Here is a 26,150-nt window from a genome sequence, read left to right as displayed (position 1 = left end):
CAGAGTCCCTGCCTTTAGCTGTGGTTGGCTGTAGTCCGCCGCGCTGGGAGGGGCTCAGGCGACACAATGTTCTCGTCTGTGGCTAGAGCTGTGAAAAGCACTTTGCTGCTGAGCGCCGGGATCACTGGGAGTAGAGGAGTCGGGACCATGGTAAGAGATGAGGCTGCGCACAACGATGGAGAGGGCGCCGAGGCTGTGTATCCGAGTGAATGTTGACTGGAGGGGGAGGCAATGCATGAATCCTGTATGCATCCATATCCAGCTACCAAGTGGTCTAGTATTTAGGGTGCCCCCTCATTCCCAACATGCTTGGATGCACTACTGAACGTTTGTTTTTAATGGCGCATAACTGGGCTTTCCTCACTTCACTGTGAAGTAGTCTGCCGCTTGAGAGTCACGACTGCTGGTGGCGGCTTGTACCCCCACGCATGCATGTGCACGGAGCAGCCGCAATGGGTTATGTAATGGCAGATGTCACTACCTCGCACAACAGAAGCTGTCCTCTTCGGGTTCAGAGGCTCTCGCGAGGCGTTCCTTGGAGAGCAATCGCTGCGGTTGTTGACTGTACGTCAAGGATCTAGAGCGCGTGGTGGCGATTACCAGTGCCAGGCACCAGGAGGCCTCTGGGCACAGGGTTCTGTAGCCCAGAGAGCCCAAACCGCTTAGTCATCCCATGAGGCAGGGCTGCGGCGGTGGATTAGGACTCCCAGTCGCAGGTTGTTGGGCTACTGGGGCATTAGCTTTAAACCACTTGGTGGCTGATGCATGCATGCGTCTGCGTATCTCAGCTAGCAATTATAAAAGCTGCGAACGGCGACCATGTCTGGATAAGCAACTTTTGTTTGTGGGGCGTGATTATTGGCGGTTTAGTACATTCACCCAGGCCGCGAGGTCAGTGGTGCGGAGAGGTGCGCTGATCTACCCGTAACCCTGCCCCCAACTCATAAGCCTGGAAATGTTTTAGTGTGGGGGAAGCCGTACAGGGTGGGACAGTAATGACAGTGCATAATGAGGAGGCCAAACAAGAGGTAAAAAAAACTTTGGCCGCAAGCTTTATTGTACACGAGCTATGGTGCAAAAGAAAACCAATCAATAAAACATAATGAAAAACACAAATATTTTAGGGATCAGGTGAGTGGGGACCGTATTCCACATAGGGCCAATTCGAGGCTGATCCCTGCTGCCCATCATTTAAAAGGCGTGTGACATTCTGTAGACTGTGTGAGGTTTATCTTCTTTGCTTTATAATTGATGTTCATACTGCAATGCTTTGCCAATCGCATTCCTGTCTTCCAAAGTTTCGTGCAATATGCAGTCTTTTTATTATTATTTTTTCGTATAGCTATTAACTCCTTTTTGGGAGTGCTATTCCCATGCATCCTGGAGAGGCATTTTGCCTTGCACACTGTTGTGACTTTTCCTCGTTTTGAGGCATATGTCAGCACTCCTTTTGCCCTATGATCAATTTGGCATTTGAGGCGTTAATCATTTCCTCAGTGATGGATTTCCAGGCTTCGCTTTCATCAAACTTAATTCAAGTTTGGCAACCTGTCCTTGGACTTTGGTTATTTACTTGATTTTTTTTTTTTTTTGTTGTTGCTTTGAGGCGTTTGCCTCTTATTATTTGATTCCCCGTTAGTGGATGATTCCTGGGCTTCAGCTTTCATCAAACTTATCCAAGTTTGGCAACCTGCCCCTGTGATTCAGATATTTCGTTTTATTGAGTTCTATGATAACTTCTTTGAGCGTTCCTGTGAACCTATGTCTTTTTTTTAATTGGTACCTGTTCCGTCTTAAGGATTTTCTATTTTATAATTAGTACCTGTCCTATTTGATCACTATTTTATAAGTCAGTAGTAGAACTACTTAGTGAGGGGTTTTAATTAATGTCTTGCAGCTCCTCGTCGATGCAGGAGTGGAGAGCAGAGGACTGTGGGGGCTGCTTAGCCCTCTGTAGATATAGGCCAAAACTGGCTTGAGGGCAAGGCAGCCCCCCTTTGATGCATCAAAGGCCCCTTGTCTCCATGTCCGTCTAGTTTGGAGGGGAAGGGCTTTGATGTGAAGGGGCAGGGACTACCTGTTGTCACCTCCCTGCCGTTTGGGCGCCCAGGAGTCTGGCTGCCTATTGTTGCTGCGGCCTGGTAGCCCACCCTAAACACCTGCATGCTAAATGGGCCAGCACCTCGAATGTGCTACCCATGTCTGGACCCACAACAAACCCCATTTTATGCCCCTGGGCCTTCCACCTCCGGAGGGCCCATGTCTAAAGAAAAGGGCCCCTACTTGCCTGTTTTAATAATCTGCACCCGCACCTAACACCTTTTCTTCCGCGAAGCATCGCACCTCGAGCAGGGGATACAAATTTGCCTTAAAATCTTGGGCAGGTGACTGACTGGCTAGTGAGTAAGAGTAGTTTGTGAAGAATTATCGTATTCATTGTAAGGTTTGGTCTGCATTTCGCCTAATCGTGGTTCCGTTCAGACCCCAGCCCTGTTTCCTATATCCATTAGTACACAACGTAAATTCAAATCGTTTTTAATAAAACATGAACAAACTAATCATACATTTCCCTTGCACCACCTCCAAAGTTATTAAATCTGCAGAGAGATCCATATCAGTTTGATGGCGGTTCCCTTTGTACGGAATTCATTTAGTCATCCAAGGATCAAAGTTGTAGACCCTAATTCTATTCATCCAGGGCTACATAATGGGAATCAATAAGACCTGCGCTGCAAAAGTGCCTTGGGTTGTTTTCTATTCCCTGCACCTTTGTTGCTGCACATTGAGGTTGTCTGCATATTACTACTGGTCTGTTTGGTTTGACTCTATAGGAACCTAGCTATGGTAGATGATATTGTATCGCGCTGGTACACAAGTGTTTCAGAGCGCGACTAGGCAAGGGAGGGGAACAGGGGAGAACACAGCACAACATAAAAACGATCTTACTTGGCCCAGTGACATTAAGGACGCGCAAGTGCATGGGAAAGTGGGGGAAAAGTGCATGGAAGGGGGAGAGTGGAAAGTGCAGAGTAGAGGGGTGCCGTTAAATAAAATAAATAGAATAAAGAGGCCATAAACAGTGGTAGTGCAGCCAGCCAAGTGGCAAGTGCTGTGTTTAAGGTAGCAGACTGGGTAAGTCTGATAAGTGCAGAAAAGGAAGAGAAATTGTGTGGGGGGGGGGGGGGGGAGTGCTGTATGGTTAGATAGGTCCCCAGTGCAGGTAGGTGGCAGTGGGCAGGTACCTGGGCCCAGGGGACCGAAGCTGGCCAGGTGCACAGTGCCAAGAGGGAGCAGATCAGAAGGGGCGCAAAGGCAGAAGCAAAGAGGAAGGTCTTGAAGTGCTTCCTGAAATGGAGATGGTTCTCAAGTTTTAGAGTGGCAGGGAGGTTGTTCCAGAGGGAGGCTCCAGCTGAAGATGGAGATCTACCAACAGCTAGTTTCTTTGAAAAACGATTGACCCGGAGGGAGTTGGAGGTAGAGGAGCGAAGAGCTTGAGAGGGGACGTACTTGCAGAGGGATAGCTGAAGGTATTTTGGACCCAGGCCCCAGAAAGCCTTGTGGACAATGCAAAGGGTTTTAATCCTTGCATCCAATGGAGAGATTTCAGAGCTGGAGAGATAAGATACCAGGGCTTGAAGCCAAGGGCAAGTCTCGCAGTCCTGCTCTGGATAAGTTGTAGAGGGCAGAGAGTAGAGGCAGGTAGATTTAGAAAGAGGCTGTTAAATAGTCCAACCTAGAGAGAACCAGAGCTTGGGACACAGTGAGCTTCTCAGGGAAGGAGAGGAAAGGCAGAGTACCTCTGAGGAGGTGCAGTAGGAAGTTTGACTTTTTAGATACCTCAGAGATAATGGGCTGAGAAGGAAAGTGGAGTAAAAGATGACCCTATGGTTCGTAGCCTCAGAGGTAGGGGTAGGAGGAGGGCCGAGGGAGGCCGGCCAGAGTGAGGGGAAAAGGAAGGAGATGGTGTGCTGATGAGGAGAATCTCCGTCTTGCTGGCATTCAAAGATCATTGGTGGCACACCAATCTTGAATGGCAGTTAGGCAGTCGGGGATGAGAGAGGTGGCCGAGAGCAGCTGGAAAATGAGTTGCCATCAGCGTAGCACTAGAAAATGGCAATGCACTGAGCGAGAGTTGCCAGGTATTGGTTGAATAGCCAGGGTGAGAGGTTAGACCCTTGGGGTTCCCCACAGGTGGAGAGGAAGATAGATGATAGGAAGGACCCCAGTTGGACCTGGGAGGGTCGATCCGAGAGGAAAGATCAGCCAGGCCAGATCCTAATCAGTGATACCCAGGTGATCACGGAGATGGTTGAGCAGGATGGTGTGGTTGTCCGGGTTGAAGGATGAGGCAAGAGGGAATGTTGGAGTCCAGGTTGGAGAGCAGATTTTCACGGATATTGAGGAGAGCAGTTTCAGTGCTTCTGGCCGCTCTGAAGCCAGATTGGTGGTCATGGAGACAACCAACATAATCTGAATGAAGGTTAAGATGGCCAGCTTTTCAAGGAGTTTGCCCAGAGAGGGGGTTATGGAAATTGGGCGATAGTTAGCTGGACAGAAAGATCAGCTGTGGGTTTCTTGAGAAGAGGATGCACCAGGGAGTGCTTCACACGGTGGTGGGGGGATCCTGAGGCAAAGGATTGGTTGCAAAAATCAGCAAGGGCCAGAGAAACGGTGTCAATGTGGTCCTTGATGGTTTTGGAGGAACAGGGATCAACCTGTTTTGACAAGGCTTTCATAGATCAGACTTGTCTAGCAACCTTGTCGGGGGAGAAAATAGGAAAGGAAGAGAAGGGCGGTGGGGGGTGTTTGAAGGGGGGTCTGCAAGCACAGACTGAGAGGGAATAGGAGGGGAGGGGGAAGGGAGGAGAGGGTGGACAAGATGCCCTGGGTTTTAGAACTAAAGTGTGAGGTAAGGGAATTGCAGAGAGCCTGGGAAGCAAGAGGAGGGGTGGAGACTGCTGCAGGGTTGGCAAGCTTCTTGCAGATTTTAAAGAGATCAGCCCAGTTGTTGGATGCCGCAGAGACAAAGGCTTTAATGTGGGCTCTTAGTGTGGACAGAGTTGGTATTGCCTTTGGGGCAGGCGACTGGCCAGTTTGTCAGAGGATGAGTAAGAAGACCTCTATCTTCTTAGCTACCCCACACTTAAGTTTAAGTGTAGCTCGGTCGGGGGCATACCGCACTTGGCTTTGGACTTCAAGCGGATACTCATGACAGGGGCAAGAGCATCAAGAGTATCGGAGAAAGAAGAATAGAGAAGGGACAGGGTTGTGTCGGTTGTGAGTCAGCCAGAGGAGGAGGAGGAGGGAGAGAGAAGGTGGCAGCGAAAGCTTCATAGGTCGGATGGGTTGATTATGCAAATGCACTTTGAGGAAGGTGGCAGAATGGTGAGATTAAATGCAGACATGAATGAGGTGATTTACAGAAAATTTTTATCTAAAGAAAGGCCTTCTGCCTTCTAGAGAGGCGATACAGGGAGTGGCACCGTTCAAATTACATGAGTCAATGTTTTCAAGACCACGTGGTCGTTAAGGAAGCATTGCAAGAAGATGAAGTGTTTTTGTAGAGGGGCTATTTGCAACGTGCCTGCCTTAGCTCCCTACATTACTTGAGTCATGTGGTCTTGGAGAACGAAGTAGCAAAGGGTTGGCTGAAATGCAGTCTGGATACTGCCTCGTAAATATTGAAGAGCTTCGTTCGGCACCATGTACAGTTTCATGGCCACTTAGGAGCACTTACCTGCCCACAGACGATCCGAACTTGCAGGTTTGGAGTCAGACCTCTGGTCCATTAGCAATCATGATTATAGGATTGGCTGAGCATTGCATCACCAGCAGTCTGCTGTAGGCTCTACAGCCTTTAATCAAGGGAAGCCAGCAGCAGTTTCCAGAGACCCAATTCGCACCACGCTTTTGGTAGGAGGTAAACTAGGCAGCGATGGGTTTCTAGATGGGTACCACGCCTCGCCAACAGAGGCTGCCCGGTTCCCACTCACCAGTGAGCATTTTATCTGGGAGAGTGAGGAAGTGTATTGTATTCATGTGCACATTTGGCATCTTGTCTCTTGGCTCAGCCTTCATGTGCTCATTACATATGTGCCTCCCTCCTAACCCCTTCTACAGCGCTAATTGACAAGGCAGGTCTGGGATGGGGGCACCTCGTTGCTTTGCAGTAGCTCCTGTCAATCCCCAGCTCTCCTCTGAATCCTGAGGTGCCTGAACTACTGCATGATTCCGGAATGTCCATGTATGTGAGACTGGGCCTAGCGGGTGCCCATCAAAGCAAAGTGCTAACCAGTTCCAGGCCAATGTTTAAGGAGACTCTACTAGTGGTTAACATGTTGATGCGGCTAGGGCACATGATCCACAGGAATGTTTGCTACATTAGTGAGCTGGTTGTTTGAGGTTGAGGCGAAGAGCTTTCTTTGCCTGGCACTTAAGGATGCCATGTATCCCTGTGCTGGTTGATAGCACACCGCTACCTCAGCCTCCATCACTGAGACAGGAACTGCCCAGGTATGGGTCTGGTGGTAGGACGCAGGCAGTATTTCTGGGTGCGACTGCACCAGGCAAGGTGCCTTGGTAGCGCAGAGAGCAGTGTCCTCAAGTCTGCAGACTTGGGTAGGAAATTGCAAAAATTGACCACTCTGCCTAGCTGAGTGTGGCTTTCTTTAGTTTTGGCGGGTGCATATGCAGACAAAGTAAATGTACCTGCATTTATTTTCGAATTTTTGTCAGAGCAGTGTTTTAAACTGGGATTAAGGAGTGTGTGTTGTGAGTGGGGGATGGAATTATTTATTGAGGGGGTATGGGAAATGGCCTGCAGTCATTATTTAAGTTGCATGAATTTGAATATTAAAGATCTGTCTGAATGCCAGAGGAGGGATGGCACCATGGAATGGAGAGGGAAGAGGTGTTTGTCGTGTGCTGAGGGGTTTGTTTTGAGGATCGGCCAAGGTATGTTCTAGGCACAAGGGCAATGACTTCTGGCCCCAGCCCTGAGCATTGCCTTGGTGTGCAAAAGACACTGGATTCGCCACTGGGCACTGCAAAGTAGTGTTCAGCTTAACAGCACTCCTACCCAACATACTGAAACGAGAATTGGGAGTATGCATTTTTCATACCAGCCTCCAAACGAGTCATGCCTCGTAGACCTCCATTCAAAACAAGAGTCCCGGGGAAGCGCCCCTTCTGGTCCTTGTTGCTCGCAATGCATCATTAATCTATGTGAGCTAGATGGACACGAAGCAGGACATTTTGACGCAGCTCTTTCGCGCCAGCTGTTTCACGGTCACGTGTTGGCGCAGGTGCCCTTTCAGCACGCCCTGTTGACCCACCCAGCACCTAATCCGAGCACTGCGTTTCGGCGTATAAATTGCCACCTCAACACTAATATATGGAGTGGTTAGGATAACCATATACTAGAGGAAAGCACGGCACGCACAGTAAGTGAAGCAGCACTATTGGTGAGCCTTGTAGAGTGCAGCTTCACTTAAGGTGCGAGCCGTGCCGTCCTTGAATATACTGTCCTCCAAAATACTGCATTTATTAGTGTTTAGGATGGCAGTTTATTCACGGAAACATAGGGCTGGGAGAACCATGGCATTCATGGTAGGGCCTAGCTTGCGGTGGTCTGACCTGGCTCTTGGGGCCAAAAATTAGCAGAACCAGGAACATTGTGCAAAACGGGGCACTGGTCTGTCAGAGGGCAAGAAAAGGGGTTGGGTGCAACCAAAGGGGGCTGGGGTGAAAATCCTTTGTATAGTGGTAGTTGGGTGCAATGTTGCTGGTATTTAGTGGATGGTGAGTTGGGAAAGGGGAGATGCTCTGGCATGGTGGGGGATCTTTTGGAGGGTAGCGCATGGACGAGTAAGGGGGGTTGGCAACATTTGGTGAGGGAGTGTTGGAACGGCCCGATGTGGATTTTCTTTCCAAAGTGGGTATTGAGGTGCTGGGGAGAGAAGGACGGCACAGAGGACCTTGTGGAGGGGGTTATGTGGGCACAGCACTAGTGTTTTGTGGGTGGCACGTGGCCGGGACACCGCCTGAGTTTTGAATGTCAAGTGTAGGGGGGAGATGACAAGGGGGTTCTAACACCTCTATGTAATACAGTTGGATGAGACGAAGGCCAACTGGCCATGCTCCTTCCGTTAGACCTCTCAGCAGCATTTGACCTGGTCGACCACCAGATTCTCACTGAACACTTAACCTCGGCAGCTGCCTTTTCCACTAACTCTGCCGCTTGGCTTACACCAGTTTTATCTAATGGCACCACCAGAGTCTTCTCACCCTCTGCATCCGCAGACCCAATCCCTATCCTCTACGGGGTACCACAAGGATCTTGTATATCCCCAACGTTATACAACATCTACACAAACTACGCAGATGAAACACAGGTTCTCATCACGCTATCAGGACACTACGCTAATGACACCAAACTAATTAACAATATCTATCTGGAGATATAGGCATGGATGGCGATCCATAGCCTCTGCCTTAATGATGGAAAAATCAAACTACTAATTGTAGGCACCCAAGCTCGCCTCAACAAACTTGACCCACAGTACATGTCTTTCATCATTGATGGAAACACAATCAAAGTTGCGAAAGAGATAAAAACACTAGGCGTCTACCTTGACTCCACATTGTCACAAAAAAAACAAGTGAGTGCTCTTGCCTCATCAACGGCCTACACAAACGAGCTAATCCATGCCGGTAAATTGTATTTATCCCCTACCAGCTGCATGACTTTAGCTAGAGCTCTAGCACTGTCCAAATTTACTGCAACACACTCCTCTCAAGAACCTCCGAACTGAATCTCAACAGACTACAAGTCTTACAGAACAACTCCTTAAGATCCGCACTAAGCATCCCCAGAGCTAACCATATCCCTAGTCACAGACAAAAATCTAACTGGCTCCCAGTGCATGACAGAATCTCACTCCGCATCCTGGCTATCACCCACAAATGTATCTCCAAGGCCGCACCCAAATAGCTTTCAGACAAGTTCTCCTTGCACCTAGCCACCCGATCCACCAAACTGCCCCACACTCACCTACTCAGTCCTCAGATTCATTCTCAAAACTGCAGGTGGAGCCAGCTTCCCTGTACAAGCTGCCAACCTCTGGTACTCCCTACCCCCCACCATCAGACTAGAACTGTCCTTCAATGAATTCAAAACCAGCGTCAAACTCTGGCTCATTGACAAACCTATTAACTATTGAGTCCAAGTGTTCCAGCATCACAGCCTCATTGTTCTGTATGTATTTCTCTGCTCTCATCTTCCTTGTATTTATCTTGAAGGCTCGACCAATGTTACCCAGATTGATCCACTCGCCTTTGCTATGCATACCCTCTTATGTAATTGTGTATATGCATACTCGTATAATTTTGTCTCCTGTCTGTAACATGTTAAATTCTCCAGCGCCCAGTTACCTCACAGTTAGGTGTGCAATACAAATACAAAAGAAAATACTATTAATAAGCCTTCATGCCAGCAGCTGCAGTCTCACCAGGAAGTGCTCCCGTCCTGTCCCAGCTGCTCAATGAGAAGCTGGGCCAGGACGGAAGTCGAGCGACTGCACTCCTGTAAGCGCAGCCAGTACTTCAGTAGTTTAATGTTTTTTTTTTTTTTGTATTATTCGCGGCTGGTGGGGTTTGGGTCATCCCATGCTTTGGGTAGTCACTGACCGAGAAGAGGTTAAGTCCAGTGCCCCAGCATTGACCAGAGCCAGCCCGTGCACGCAACAGCTCTAATCAAACATACAGTGCTGATGTGTTGGGTCTCTGTAGCCAACAGGGCATGCTGAAAGGTGACCTGTACCAAAAGCGTTGCAGTGAAAACAGTTGGTACTGAAAGGGGTGCACCGAAAAGATGGCGTCCCGAACTAGACGGATCAACAGCGGCAAACTGGGGAAGTGAACATGTGGGCCGTCTGTAGATGTCGGTATTCATATTCATGAATCATCCAGACCAAAGGCTGATGGAGGGTGGTGGTTTTCAATCTGCTTCCGTAACCTTACCTGTCAGATGTACATCATGACTAGTAACCCCACTATGACCTCAACTCAATGACCAATCAAACCTACACTACAACACTGACAATAATGGGAGGGCCTATCGGGTAGTAGCCCACCCCACTGTTGAAATATCCTCCAACCACTTGTTACACAAGCATAATCTCCCCGGTCCCCTCTCCCCTCCTGACACACAGAATTACTCCTATGAGGAAAGGTGCAGTGTATGGCGTGGCTGTGGTCATACATGCACACTAGGCCCATCCCTGACACCGGCAGGCAAGCATCTCATGGTCACACCACTTCGTCAAAACTAGGCTGGAAGGTGATGCAGATTGATATTCAGACCTCGGGCAGGACCTACTGCCCCCCTCAAACTGTAATGTGATCTCGCAATGCTGCTAGTTTTCTACCTCCCTCCTGGCCCATCCCTAACACAAACCTGGATTTGCCACTGCAGTTCGTGGGTTTGGAAATCGCACAAGGTTATGCAACTGGTGCAAATTCCAAGTAATGCTTTATCCGCTTCATGCTTGCAGCCTGGTACCTCTGACCATGGGTGACATGTGATTGTTGCAATGGGGCAGAAATTCCCCTGTTGTAAATTAAATCGAGAGCTCGATCCTGTATGCATGCTGAAACAGTGTATCTTATGAAAAATCTGCAATAAGGTATGGGGGTGCCCAAGAATCAAAAAGCAGGACAAAACCTGCAACATGTGCGCATCTGTCGCTCAACCTGGTACCCCACCGTTGCAGGTTTCTGGTTTTCCCCTGTCATTCAATATTCAGAGCACTCCATATCCACCATGAACCACTGATACTGCTCAAAATCGCTGTTACATGCAGTTCACGTGTATTTAACTTTAACTTTAAAGCCAATTGGATTTAATATTCAGTATCCTTGACTGCGCACAGTCCACTTGGGATGTGTGATAAAACTGTAAACCTCTCTACGAGGGGCAAAGTGAGGTTCCTACGCCTGTTGCCCATATGTGCTCGGTGCATATGGGTCTGACCATACCATTTCAGTTTCCTTGATGTTCTGATGGAAAGTCTTATGGTTCTATACGTGTGCCTTCAGGGGCAGTATCTTCATAGCTGACCTACAAGCTTCCAGGGGTCCCTTGGCTGAAGGAGAGAGTGGTTTTACAAAATCTGATCAACCAGAACTTGTGCCAGAGTTTATTTGGTCGTCCCTAACAGTCCTGGGAAGAACGCCCCCTCGCCGCCCTGGATTTATCTTGCACTCTGTTACACCAAAGCATCCCATAGGGTGGTCGAGGGGGTAGCCATGCCAGAACGCCTTAATGTAACAAATGTGCGATATGCCCGACGGTCTCTTGCTATACTGAAGGAGTTCACACATCTATGCAGAAGGTGATCTCTTGTTGGGTTTTTCGGCTGCTGCTTACCTTGTGCAAAATGGTTGTGTGCCTATGGCAAGAAGTTCAATTGCGCTGTAGGTTATACCCCCTTTTCTCACCACTTAATCTGTCCTACAAAAAAGGCATGGTGATGTCTCCCAGGAACCTGTGGCCCACAAAAACCTGCATCTTCCATGTTGCGGAACGAGGGTAGGTATCCTACCCATCATATAACTTCAATCTGCAGGCTCTATGGGGTAGCCATCTGCAGAGTCTGCTTCAACGGGCACCATTGCTCGAAGAGATTGTCCCCACCTGGAGCACACAGGAATAGCCGCCCTGCGGCTTGAGCTGGAGCTCCTTAAATTTCGAAAACTCCTCAAGAGTTTCCTTTTCTCTCCCTCTATCCTATCCTGTTTCCTAGTTCTCAGCTTTTTCCCTCTCCCTCCTCTTTACAGCATGCTGAATGGCTGCCTGGCGCACCTCAGTCTCACTGGTCCCCGGCACCTCAGCCAGTCCTCTCTTGCACTTGCCTCAGTGCCCTGCACCCCACCCACACTCAGTGCACTTGGCTCTCTGCACTTACCCTAGTCTCAACCGACCGGGTGCACTTGATCCACCCCCCTCCCTCTGACGCTCTGTGCACTTGCTCGATCCGTATGCACCATGCCTGAAGATCGTCCGTCTGTTTTCCCTTGTCTTCACCCATTAATTGAACTGTTAAAACTGCAGAATCGCAGTCGGACCTATTTGCGGTCTTAAACTGTTCTACTTTTTACGCACTTACTCTGCCTATGCACACTATTGTCCTCACAGAATTTCAAGGGCTCTGAGCGACTGTTTTTTTTCCCCATGTTCCCACCCTCCTCGAGCGCTTTGAAACACTTGCCTGTGTATGGGTGCTATACAAATAAATACCAATACATAACATGCTTAAATGTGAGTTTTTAACATAAGATTTACTTTTCAAAAGCCAGTGGAACTGTGATGAAATCCATCCATGGGCCGTTTCTGTGGTTTAAACCACGCCTTGGTCGTTTAACTCCCCATTATACGTTTATTTGGACGTATGGTTGTTCTTCCAGTGCCAGTAACCACACAACATTGCAGACGGTTCCTCAGAGAGGGAATGGGCAACTGTGCCGATTTAAGCAGCAAACCTTTCATTTTCACCTCCTGCTTGGAAGCAAGTGGCTTGCTTGTGGCCCACAGTTATGTGGTGTTTGAGTTTCATTTAAGGAAGTGCTTGGCTTGCGCAGTTGTGCAATCAATGTAACAATGACTCGTAGATTCTTTTGTGCAGGGCAAACGGATTTTCTTCTAGATGAGTTTTGTGGGACCCATAGTGGAGCAATGGGTGGCAAGTTAGTGGGTGAGGGAAGAGTTCTACTTCTTTCTGTAGTTGTAATTTCACGCCCTCCCTCCTTCCAGAGCGAGGTGCCACACAGGCTGTTCTCTAAAGTTCTTATGTTGGCCTTCCGTCAGCATGTTTTTATCTGCATTCCACAGGGGCGGATTGTAAGGTACACTTGCGATTGCCCCACCACCCACGGGCAGCTACTTCCACACTGAAGATTACAGGTCAACCCCCTTCTCCTTTTCGTTTCAGTGTGCACAAGTGGACGACTGGAAAGCTGCCAAATCGATTTACGAGTTCTCGGCCAAAGATATCGATGGGAATGAGGTATCGCTGGATGCATACAGGTGAGCACACGGGACTGCTTCACTTAGTTCAGGCCTTGGTTTGTGTTTACTGTAGCGGACCGCGTGACGACCCCGCAAATGGGGGAGCAGGGCTATTGCACAGCTGCATATTGTCTTACAACCCAGACCTGGATCAGGAGTGTGCTTCCTTCTAATGTAGAGTTTGTAAGCCAGGATATTTTTGAGCGTGGTGATACTGAGGCTTTTCTGATAATGGAACTTGGCTGGCAGCTGGCTAGAAATGGAATCCACCCAAGTTCATGGTTAGGACTAAATCTAGCAGGTTCTTGCACCATACTGTAGCCAGGTGCAAAATGTGCATTAACAGTTCGCTAGTGATGTTGGACTCGTGGAGAGTAAATCGTGGTGTGCTGTTTCAATGCATAGAATTGAGGTGGAAAGGGACTTTTTATGGCTGGCTAGTTGCTTACATTTTCTCCTTGGTAGAGACTCTTGGGCTTGGCTCCCCGCTTCTGGGCGGGGGTGCTGTAATTGCTACAGACTCTGTGCCTCCACTGTAGGGGTAAGAGCCTGTCCACCTCAATCCTATAATGACTGGATGCGGACCTGTGTTCCGCAGACCGTATATTCATCCAAATGCTCATGTGTAGATGTATTTGTGTATCTTATGAATTAAATGGGCAAGCACTTTGGAAATCAACACTGTCAATGAGGGCATTTGCATTGGATGGTGCTTTAAAAGCAGTCGGTTATTGTATATGAGTTGGTGGAATATTAGGTGGTGAGGATGAAGATACAAATGGAGACGTACAATTTGCCCACTATACACATGGGTACATTTAATGGCTAAGGAGTAAAAAGGGAGGTACGTGGTTGCTAGAGGGGAGAGCTGACTCGCATGTAAGCTTCAGGTGCCCCTTCCCTGGATATGGAGTGACTTGAATGCAGTGCTAAAGGGCTTGCAAGTGTGGGTTTGTGTGGTGTCTTTCTAGGTTTGGCAGTTCCGGTGGCTGAGGGTGAAGGTGCAGGCAGTCGGTGTATATTATTGTGAAAAACAAAGGCTAAAATACTCCTATGCGTTACAATCTTCATCAACTCATGAACTGGAGCTCATGAACATGGATTGGTATAGTGGAAAAAACAGATGGGCAGTACGTTTCCTGGCAAAGGATACGTTTGTTACAGCTCCTAACATAAATGCCTACACATTTCACAGCCTGGTATCCGCATTATCAAAAACACTCACCAAGGGCTTCTTAATATGTTCCAATCAAAGGTTTGTGAGTGACCCAACTTTAAAGAGCATGATACCCAACATCAGGACAGGGCATCATTTGGAAAAAGTTATATAGAACGAGGTCAAACTGATTCATGATCTCTTTAAAAATGAGAATTTTCCAAGCTCATATCTGCAGCAATTATCATAGTTCTAACATTAGTTAGCCATAACCTACTTGTGTGTGTACTTCTTTTTGGGGTGCAGCCCACTTTTTCAGAATGTCTAGTTTGTGTAATCGTTTCAGCCCATCTCAAGTCTATCCCAAATTACATTAGTAAAAGTGCCTCCATATACTGAGTAATGAATTGCCTTGTAAGTTCACTTTGAACATTTTGCTTTTACTTCTCAATTGGCTGCTCCATATCAATTATTTCATGAAATGAGCTCTTTGGGGTAATCCACGTTAAATTACTAAATGCTGTGGCAGGGAGGGCAGGAAAAGAAATCCATAGATATTGTTACTAAAGTCTGTAACGGGCTGGATGCTGAAAGCATACAATGTGATGTATGTGAACTGCACTGTCTCCCCAGCCCTATCTGCTTGCAGAATGTTTACACTTTGCAACTGAGGTGGGGGGGAGGGGCTTGCTTGGTTGCTGGGCTCGTGATAAACCTGGAACTTGAGCTCTTAAGTATGAACTTATAGGCCAGTACTCGGGGTAGCTGCTTCAGGTGCCCTGAGGCACTTGGGAATAGGGAGTACTGCTAAAATGTTTCGAAGCTGGGAATGGGCCTGTGTCCAACATGGTATCTTGGCTTCCTTGCGTCTGTTCGAACTAGCATGTTTTCATGAATGTTGATGCACTGTTTGCATGGTCATGGCAGGTAGACTGGCGCTGGGTCTTGGTGTAACACATTCCATCTTACTCCATACAATAGTTGACAAGCAGTACATGCCTACATACACATGGTCTCGTGTAGCATCTTTTTAACCCTGGGTTGTGCTGTGTAATTCCTTGACATGAGCTCATGTTTGCACCACCCATCATGCCGTCAATAAAAAGCATTTTATGGTTCTTCGTAGCAGGGCGAGTAAGCTGGAGTCGTCATGTTGGCTGCAGATTTTCAAATGTTATTAGTATATTAATCAGCCAGCAGAGGTTAACAGTTCACCTAATAGGCCAGGACTGTCCCTTCAGCGTACATGTTTTTTGAGGCGGGCCTTTTTTAATGGGGCCAAAGACCCATTTATACCTATATACATGGAAAATGCAATTCACTTAAGCCATCCACTGGCTTTGCCAATGCTTGGGGATCCCAGTCTACGCTAGGTTCCTTGCCGTCATTTAATGTCGCACCCCAGAAAGTGTTCACCGGCCACCACTGACCTTGAATAGTTTAGAATGCTTAATGCATTTAAGCCAGTGCCCTCTCACGTGCCTCTGACCGCTGGCACCAGAAGTTGCCTCGGTCTGGATAGCTAACAATTGGGTCAACCCTGTCCTAGGACAGAGCTGGTCGAATGAGCAGCCGATGTGCGCCATTCAGTCGCCCCACGGATATGCACCCTGAAAACCAGGACTGCAGACTGCTGTTGAAGGGCAATGTGTTCGTCCTGCCATGTTGTAGTCTTTTGTTAACGCATATTCTCCAGCATTGGATCTTTCATGGATTCACATGCTTAGAATATTCCCCGTCGTCAGGCTGGGAATCCCAGGCCCATTATATAGACCCTTTCCCGTAGGAAACTTTTTCGACGCTTATGCGTCCTAACCACCTCGTTTTGTATCATGCGTGCCCGCGCCGTCAGAGCGTCATGATATAAATACAGGCTCCGCCCCCGCGCTCCCTCAGATTTCAACCGTCTTTCAAAGTAGTGGGATCCTCGTGTTTTACTACTAGTGAAAACTAGGTTGTTTTTGTCTGTTTCGCTTCAGCAGGGCTCTCTGGGGGATGCGTTCTCCTTTCCATGGACGAACAAATTCATGTACGCATTCCCTCCATTTCCCCTGGTCCGGAGGACGTTGCAATGGATCCTCGGGTACCCATGTCGTGTAATTCTGGTGGCCCCATACTGGCCAGACAGGTGTGGTTTTCAGACCTGCTACACTTAGCGGCAGCGGAACCGATGAGATTCAAGAAGACCCCCGACCTTCTGTCTCGACAGGACGGTGTTGTTTGGCATCACGACCCGGACAGCCTCCAGTTGACGGCCTGGCTCCTGACTTCGCCGAATTTGGTCGGCTAACGATTCCGGATGACTGTCGGCGTATCCTACAAGCGGCAAGAGCACCTTCCACAAACGCCTCATACGTGTACAAATGGAAAAGTTTCTGTCAATGGTGTGAAGATCAACCAGGTTTGGCCCCGCAATCGATTAAGCCAGAACAGCTCCTTCCATACTTACTGCTCTTAGCTCAAAAGGGCCTGTCGGTATCTTCAATAAAAGTACACCTTGCAGCCATTTCCAGGTTTACTCGTCGACGCCACTCTGCACCTTTGTTCAGCGACCGCCTGATTAAGCGCTTCCTTAAAGGCCTTTTTCAGAGTTTTCCTCCAGAGAAGAAATTTCCGCCGGAGTGGAGTCTCAATCTGGTCTTAACGTCTCTTATGAAGCCTCCTTTTGAGCCAATGTCATCATCGTCTCTAAAGTTTCTGTCGTGGAAATTGGCCTTCCTGGTGGCCATCACTTCAGCACGACGTGTTTCAGAAGTTCAGGCTCTAATGGTGGACCCACCATACTTACGATTTTTCAAGAACAAGGTAGTCCTTGCCACTAACCCGCAGTTTATACCAAAAGCTCCGTCGGTGTTCCATAAACACTCCTCTATTGTGTTGCCTACGTTTTTTCCGGAGCCATGCTCGCGAGCGGAGCGCATGCTACACACATTGGATGTAAAAAGGGCTCTTAAGTTTTATCTCCATCGTACACAACCGTTCAGAGAAACGAGACAGCTGTTCGTGGCCTATGGTTTAGGTGCTAAAGGAAAAGCCATTTCGAAGCAAGGACTGTCAAGATGGGTGTCATCTACCATTTCGTACTGCCATTCCAGGGCAGGGAAGCCTCTTCTACGACGGCCAAGAGCTCACTCAACTAGAGCAGCGGCATTGTCGACGGCACTGTGGGCCGGAGTCCCTCTGGGGGACATTTGGATGGCGGCTACCTGGGCGGCTACACACACCTTTACCCGCCATTACTGCCTGTCGCAGCAACATGCCGAAGATACCCGGATGGGACAGGCGGTGCTTCGACACCTATTCCAATAAGGTAAGCCCCGGCTGAGGGGTTGCATCCTATGGAATTTATGACTGTATGTGGTTCGTTTTTCCTATGTTAACGTTTACTGATGTATACATGATCATAGGGAACGGGCTTTGCGAACAAAGTATATGGGTTTGCATGCACGCCTCCTCTTTGGGGGTGGTACTGCTATGTAATCTATTCTAAGCATGTGAATCCATGACAGATCCAATGCTGGAGAAGGGAATAGTTTCTTACCTGTAACTCCATTTCTCCAGCATTGGTATCTTTCATGGATTCACATGCGCCCTCCTGCCTCCCCTGAACATGCAAACCGGTTTCCCCACTACTTTGGGGGCTGAAATCTGAGGGAGCGCGGGGGCGGAGCCTGTATTTATATCATGATGCCCTGACGGCGCGGGCACGCATGATACAAAACGAGGTGTTAGGACGCATAAGCGTCGAAAAAGTTTCCTACGGGAAAGGGTCTATATAATGGACCGGGGATTCCCAGCCTGACGACGGGGAATATTCTAAGCATGTGAATCCATGAAAGATACCAATGCTGGAGAAATGGAGTTACAGGTAAGAAACTATTCCCTGCTGTCACACGCTCAAGCTCCCTGGTTGCTGAACAGTAAACCTGGAGTTCAGTGGCCCAACCTTGTTGTGGACTTCACACTGCTGACCTCTCGCTTTCACCCAGCGGCGCATTCTCATGCCTCCCATCTATCCTCGCTCCTTTACCTAGTTTATTCAGTCTTTTCGTCCATTCATTACACTATCAAATGCCCTTAAGCTTTCCATCCTTTTCATGATCTGGCATCTGCAACGCGCCTATACACCAGTGTTTCACTTCATCACTCCCATAGCCATTAAGCCAGCCAGTATGTTTTGAATGTGCCGTAATGGAGGGTGATGCAGGTCTCTGCGATGCACAGGATTTACACATGGCAGTGTTGGGAGCCTGTGTGTAAGGGGATTGATTGGGGGGGCGGATGGTGCGAGGGGAACCACCAGTGGAACATGGGCGGTGGGGGGGCGCAAGGGCGTTAAATAAGGCTGTGGTTAAAATTGATAGAATGCCATTTGGTAATGGGTTGAGGATGCAGGGCGGACATGAGCATTTAGAGGGGGTGCTATGTGAGGGCATGGAAGCCACACGTGCAGATTTGGAAGAGGGTCATGAGAAAGGAATATAAATATCTGACCAGTAATGACCAAGGGAGGAAAAAGACCCGATGGCAACTGTAGATGTTGCCAGTTCTGAAAAATAAATGCCTTTGCATCTCGAGAAGTGTGCCACCTCATGTCCTGAAATACTGCTTTTCTTCCTTTCAGGGGGTTCGTTTGCATCATTGTCAACGTAGCCTCCAAATGAGGAAAGACCCCCGTGAACTACACTCAGCTTGTTCAACTTCACGCCAGTTATGCTGAGAAGGGTTTACGGATCTTGGGCTTCCCCTGCAACCAGTTTGGTAAACAGGTATGTTTTGGAGCTCATAATAGGCACTCTGGGGTCCGTTGGGATGGGTGAATATCGCTCAGGGCAACTTGTTTATCTGCCTGTATGCGTTTGGGGGCGGGTGGTGCTGAATGCTATTGCAGTTGTGAAAGTATTTGCATGCTGACACGTGTTTGTTTCACTCTCAGGAACCCGGGGACGAAGCTCGGATTAAAGCCTTTGCAGCCGGGTATAATGTACAGTTTGACATGTTCAGCAAAATAGACGTCAACGGTGATGGGGCCCACCCTCTGTGGAAGTGGATGAAGAAACAGCCCAAAGGCGGGGGCACCCTTGGCGAGTGAGTGCAGTCCATGAACTACTCCCCTGTCGGCAGCTTTGCCCACTTCATGCAGATCTGACTAGCGCTCTGTAGTTGGGTTTGCTGGGGGCAGATTTTGTTTGTAAACCTAATCCACTAAATACAGATTTGCCATAGTGGCAACTTGAATGTAGTGCTACCTGGCCTACTCGGCCATCCCAAAATGTAATTGGAAGTGTTGCTTGTAAATAGGCGCTGCTTGTGTGAGATGTGTTAAAGTGTAGAGGACTATGAGGGCTTCCTTGGAACTGTGGCTCACGAAATGGTGCAAACCTTTACTGACATTAGCATCATTCATTTTTAGGAGACTTCTCTCAAAGGCGAGTTCATTAGGCATCCTCCTGCATTTGCACAATTTGGTTTTTAAGTCGCTATAGCTTTGCTGTGTGTGTGTGTGTGTGTGTGTGTGTGTGTGTGTGTTGCGTCATCTAAGATGTTTCAAGCTCTGTATGGTAGGTTCAGGAATAGATGTATGTCTACCTTTTGATCTCTGCCACTTTTTTAATACCAAAAATTAGGAAGGTTTTTTTAGAAATATAATTTGTCTGCCCTGATGGGACACGGTCACTGCAGTAGTCTTTGCTCAGTCTGTTTTCGCATATTAGCATGAGGTGGAATGATGCTGACCCTTTTTCTTTTATAACTGTTTTGCTACAGTAACACTTTGCACTATTTTGTGAGTAGAGGTCCAAGGAAGTTCTAGTTTCAGCCCTATGTGCCTATGTGCCTTGTGTGCTGTAGGCATCTACTGCAGTGCTTGAGTGTTGGAATCTAGTCTGCCTCTTGATTTACTTTGCTCTGGTGGAGCCCCACCTATCTGTTCAATTAACTTGGTGAACAAGGTGCAACGCATGGTGAGCAGATGCTTTCGGGCACTCGCCTTTGATTTGTGACTTGGCTTTTTGAGTGACGATCTTTTCTCTGAGTGAGCCTACAAATGTAGGGTGGTTGATGGGAGTGTAGGTATTCATTTTTTATTTTCAATGGACTTTGCACAGACAACTTAAACGTTCAGTAATTTACTTTTTCAGCAACCTTTCATGCTGGCTGCTATACCAAATACTACTGAATTGTCAATGGCAACATCCCTGCCCCCGCTCCTCCCATACCCAATCGAAATGCATTCTGATCCGGCAGCATTGTGTTGGTTGTACTGGGCACAGTTGGTGTTGGGGGGAGGGTTTAGGGGGGGGGTGTCTCGGTTCCTTTTTCTGTATCTGACTGGGGGTCGGTAGGTATCGCCTCTTACCATAGGCTGAGACTGGCAGTATGAGGGAGAGGTGACCAGCCATGGTACTCCAATCCCCTGCCACACACCAGCCTACACCTGCATTGAGCAGCTGTTTTGCATTGCCCCTGGCCTGACCATGTTCTTTTGTGCACTGAATATTTTTGGTGTTTGTAACTGAGGTTTGCACGCGTGAAAGAAGCTTGCTCTGTGAAGTAAATCACTCCAGTGTTTCGTGGTACCCGAAGTCCAGGAAAGTGGAGTGGCAGAACTCAGCCGCCACTGCTGGAGAATATTGTGAAATGTGTTTGATTTTGCTTACCCGTTTGAGGAATACATGCAGAACGCTTGACCTCCGGCAGGACTTTCTCCGAGACGGCTGCATAGCAATCGCCTGCTGATTTCTATCTTCAGACTGCACGCCACCATGGTCCCCTTTACATCTGGGTCGGGAGATGAGCGTTCCTGGGATACCAGTATTCCAGTTACGGGTTTTTATTTAGCAAACCTGGGAGTTGTGTTTTTGGTTCACTTTCATGGGACACATTGGAGCCCTGATAAATTGTTTGAAGGAAAGGGGTGGGACTGGATAGTCTTTCCTTGTGACGTGCACTTATCGGCTTACCCAGAAGCTTAGTTGTGCAGCAATGTGGTGCTTTGCTTTCTTCCCCAAGAGTCTTGGCTGTGGCACTTCTGGTTCTAGATGGATGTTGTGCCTCCTCCCCACCACCAGAAGCTCGCCATTGAAACCTGCTCCCTCTCTTGCACTGAACTATTTACTCCTCTTAAGAGGCTTATCTGTGACACGTAAACACCTGCCCAGGGAAGCCACATGCGATAACTGGTATGTCTTCCTATCTAACTCATTCCACACCCACCACACGTCGCGACCAGCCAGGGCAAAGCAAATGTCATGATTATATGTGGGGGGGGGGGGGTGGTGGCGGTGGTAAGGACATGTTTTTTGGTTTGTTTCTTCGTGTCCTATAAAGGTTTTCAGTGAACCCTGCAAAGCATACCTGTAGAATACTTCCATCTTAGCCAGGCCCTGGAGTAATTTTGTTTTTGTTTGTTCCTTAGTGCTATTAAATGGAACTTCACAAAGGTAAGATGCATACCTGACCTTTTTACAACAAATTTGTTTAATATCCTGTGCTTCGTATCTTTACGTTTTCTGCCCCTTCGTTACACTGCATGAATTTGATTGCTTAATTTCTGCATTTCCGAACGAGATCCTTGTATGTCAAGTGTGTGTTGGGCTACTCCCGTGCGTTGGTACTGGAACCTCCTAAAGCTCGCTATTGCAGTTTAATGTCGGTCCATAGAAAGGCTGAACTATGTGTTGGGGGCGGGGGCGATCACTGACTATTTTTCTCTTTGGGTGGCTTGGGAAGTAGGTGGCATTGGATTTTGCAGAACAGCCTTTTGTGGCCCCATGCAGACCTACTCTTTTGCACTTGTATATCGTCCCCATTAACTGTGGCAACGCAGCCTTGATGACTGCTAGCCTGTATGTAGTTTTCCACGAGACTAGAGGGGCTTTATTGCATCCTCAGCGCCATTCTTGAACTTTGTAAACTCCACCTATATTTAAGCTGGCTCACTCTGTACATCCATGTTTAAATGGCCCATTGGTGTGTGCTTTGACGCTCCCTTTGGATAGTGCGGCCTACACCAGTAAATCGGCACATGGCCATTTAAACTATAACTGCAAGTCGCCCCATGGAGGAAGCCTCAAACAGTCTGAACGTGTGGTGGAATGGTTCCACATTCTGGAGTGGCAAATGGCCATTTAACACTCGGCTGGATTAAGTCAATTGAGCTTCTGCAGCCCACTCCATGCTACTCTTGTTACAAGCTGTGTACAGCCCCACTCATCCACATCACCTGTTCTTTGCTGAGTTTGTCCACGAACACCCCCGCTCCAATAGCTCCTTACCCATCACACCTTTCTAGTTGGCGCCTTTGTGTGGCATCTCCCTACCCACCCCGGAGTACTGGTAGTTGATTGGTGCCCATACTCTACCTCCATTAGTCCTCTTACAGCCCTTCTCTGTTTTGGCTCCCCAGTTCCTAATTGACCGAGATGGCCACGTGGTGAAGCGATTTAGCCCTATGGACGACCCGGTGGTAAGTTTCTTTTGTTCCATCAGGGGTGGTGGGGAGGGCGTGGGTAGGCAACTATACGTTGGGCTACGGTGCCCCTACTGTCAGTTTTCAGAAAGCTGCCCATACAGGCTACTTTGTAAAGGGCTGGGATTCAACCTAGAGTGTCTCACATTTGTCACTAGGGAGCTATTCAGCGCTTGCCCGTTTGGGAACTGGCCCTGGCGTGTAGTGGAACACTCCTGTTCTGTTCTCTTCCAGGCAATTCCTCCAACATTAAACGTTTGCAGAGTGCAGCTCTGTTGTAATTTTGAGCGTGGGAGGTGCCTGTCCCACCTGCGTGCAGGTCTGGCAAACTGTTAAATCTCAGTAGTGCCTTCGTTTACATGTTCTACCTTGAGAAATGCACTGGACGTGTGGTGATCCGTTCTTTCTGTAAAATAATGCATGTCTCCATAAGCACACTTCCTATTTGGCACAATGCTGCCACCCACAGTAACTTTCATTTGCCATCAATTTCAGTTTGTTTGCAGTAAGTTTCAAGCATCCCCATACCCTCGAGAAAGGTTGGGTGTACCATGGATGGTTCTAATCTCCAATGCAAGTTAATTTCTTTTCGAGCCCTGATGTAATTGAGAGGCTGAGGACTGCATGCATTTTTTTTGGCTATAGCTTGGGCCTAGATGAAGTGTTTGGCTGGCTGAAGGTCTGCAACTGATATAGGGGGGGGGGGCTTGGGTGGACGTGATTTGAGGGTAGGCTTGGTGCAGTTGCCGCCTTCAGCCTTGTATGGCCATCTTTTGATTGGTCAGTCTAGAGACTGAGGTATGTTCTGGCTGTCCACTCAGATGGGGATGGGCACCATTTTGCTAGGTGGGTGTGGATTTAGTCCGAACCTGTTGTACTGTAGCGTTGCCTCCATGTGTGTCTGCACTCTTTCTTGACTCTTTTCTTTGTTTGCTCCCTTGTCTATAGGTGATTGAGAAAGATCTGCCCACTTATCTTTAATGCGCCTCCTTTATTTACTTCTGCCTCCTGGTTGCTTGAACCTGGAGTCTTCATTCCCAGCAGCGATGAAAGTCTGTCTCCAAACCGATTCCAGGGTGGGGCAGACCGGACAGTGTGTGGCGTGCACACGCTGGGGAAGACTGCACGTAGCAGCCCGGAGCTGCACTTTTCTACAGATGGAGTGATCATGTGCTGGAATTTACAAATAAAATGTGAATCCTGTATAAACCCCGAGTTCTTGTGTTTTTATTTGTATTAGTTTGTTTTTACTTTTAGCTTATATCAGTACTGTTGGCTGGCAAAACGTTTTTGTATACGTGTCTGGCTGTATTGCCTGGGTCAAGCACCAAAGAGCAACGCCTGTAATACACTATGGACTTAACAAATGCATTTACTGGGCAAAGGAGAGCAACTGAGGTGCAAAAGGAAACTGGATTTAAAAACCGAATGTCATGCAAACAAAAATGCATTATACAGCATGCTGAACTTCACAGAAGTCTGTCCGCCTGTTCACATTCTTAAGTACCCCAGTTGTTTAAAAAACAAAACTGAATAGTGCCTGCTGCACATATAGCTTTATGGGAGAAGGAGGGGGGTGATATTGGACTACACCAGCAAAGGGTGGGGAGACCATGCAATTCATTGTAAGTGGTCCAGATTTCACGCCCTTCTTAACCATGTTTTATTGTAAGGAACCTTCTCTTGTGCATAAGAGGTTTCCACCCAGCTGTCAGTTTATTCAAGATGGGTTACAGTACGGGTTTACTTTATCACATGAAGTCGCCATGGTTTAATTTGACATTTCATGTGACTCGGTTTTTAATATTCCAACTATTTTGCCCATTTTTAGGTGTTCCCATTTGTGTCAGATGAGCAAAGGAAGGCGCAGGAAGGTAAGCTATTTGAGGAGCGTTACAGAACGCGTGAAGCCTACGAGAGCCAAGGTTGCCAGAGACCAGTCACCACCTTGGCCAGTTGACCATGTCTCCACCCATGCAGAGGCTGACAAGCCTATAGGGAGAATAATGGGGTTTCAAACTTGCATGGCCAGGACCAGTCTTATGGTTGGCTTTCTACAGCAAAGGGGAAGGCGAGCATACATTGTGCTTGCCGCCAGCTAGATATTTCCTCCCCTATCACTATTGACTTTTTTTGCATATGCATAGTCGGCAGGGACGTCATTTAGGGGTCGCCAGTTTTTTATTTTTTATAATGCAAGCTCCTGTGCTGTGGCCAGCACCATGTGGCTCTTTACTTCTGGAGTGGCTGCTTTATTGTTCAGGCCCCGGAGAAAAAAAAAGCACAACAGGAGGGCCACAAGTCTAACACTTTCAGCACTGACCCTAAATAAGAAAGAATAGGAATACCAAATAATGTGTCTTTCTGACATTCTATACAATAATTGCTAGACCCATTACAGGTTTATTTCAGGCACACTTCAGGGGGCGAGTCGCTGATTTAGTCTGTTCTTAAACGCCTCAACTCAGTCTTTCATCCTTCTGAGGTCGATAAGAGTACCAACACAGGTTGGGTGATATTGGGTGTATATTTTTTCTATATAAAGCGCTTAAGTGTTAGTGCTGTATAATAACACATCATTATCATTTGGTCATGGACATCTGCTTGCATTCACAGTAATTTGGTAATATGGGCCCATACACACTGATCTTAACGATACATATGGTGATCCATTCTTGTATGAAATATACATCACATTATAGTGCTATCATAACCATATTTTCCATAGTGTACAATGCTATGTGATGCTACATCCTGTTTTGTGAACGGTCGTGTTCCATCGCTTCCCACGATATCACTTCGGGGTGGGTCAAATGACATCACTTCCTGTGATGTCATCAGGGGGTCAAGAGTCGTGTGATACTTCTGCTAATCCTGGCATTTTGATGCAATGACATCCCTAATATGCGGTCCAAGAGCTGGTTGGGGAAAATTTAGAATGCTGTACTGTTTTGCTCTTCTCGGATATTCTAGAGAAGTGGTAGTAGCCTAGCGTGCCTGCTCACCCTGCCTGGCAAATGGCCAAACTTGGACCTAGAGGCCAACAACCTGGCCGATTGTGAATACTTCACCATGTGATTACATAAACCAGTGATTTGGGCACACTGATAGTAACCTGGGTAGGAGCGAAGCAACTTGTCTATTGTTGGGACACCACTGTTCTTAGCCAAGCTGGCAGGAAGTTTGGCCTGGCAAGGGTACAGAAGCTGTGCTTTGGTTCGAGCTGCCTACAAAAACTAGCAACACTTAGACATAGGTTATGTTGCTATTCTACCAACTTGGTAGAAGTTCAAATTGGAAGTGTCCAGCATAGCAGTATGAAAGGATGTTTAAGATTAAATGTTTTCTATCCTCATTTGGGCCTCGTTTTGGTGGTGTTAATCTTTGAAATACCTTTGGCTCCTAATCTTATTTAGGACTTGCTGCCAAAGCTGGTGTTATACAATGGCTGTTCGGAC

The 26,150-nt window shown here is 47.8% G+C and overlaps 1 pseudogene; it reads left to right on the top strand.

Annotated features, from left to right (window-relative positions):
* LOC138569397 (phospholipid hydroperoxide glutathione peroxidase-like) lies at positions 1 to 23,901 on the top strand (annotated as a pseudogene).
* Positions 23,902 to 26,150: the final 2,249 nt, after the last annotated feature.

The sequence above is a fragment of the Ambystoma mexicanum genome, chromosome 1p, assembly GCF_040938575.1.
Source record: "Ambystoma mexicanum isolate Mex_15411 chromosome 1p, UKY_AmexF1_1, whole genome shotgun sequence".
Taxonomy (NCBI): domain Eukaryota; kingdom Metazoa; phylum Chordata; class Amphibia; order Caudata; family Ambystomatidae; genus Ambystoma; species Ambystoma mexicanum.
Note: the sequence above shows the minus strand (reverse complement) of the source record. Positions and strands in the feature narration are given on the sequence as shown.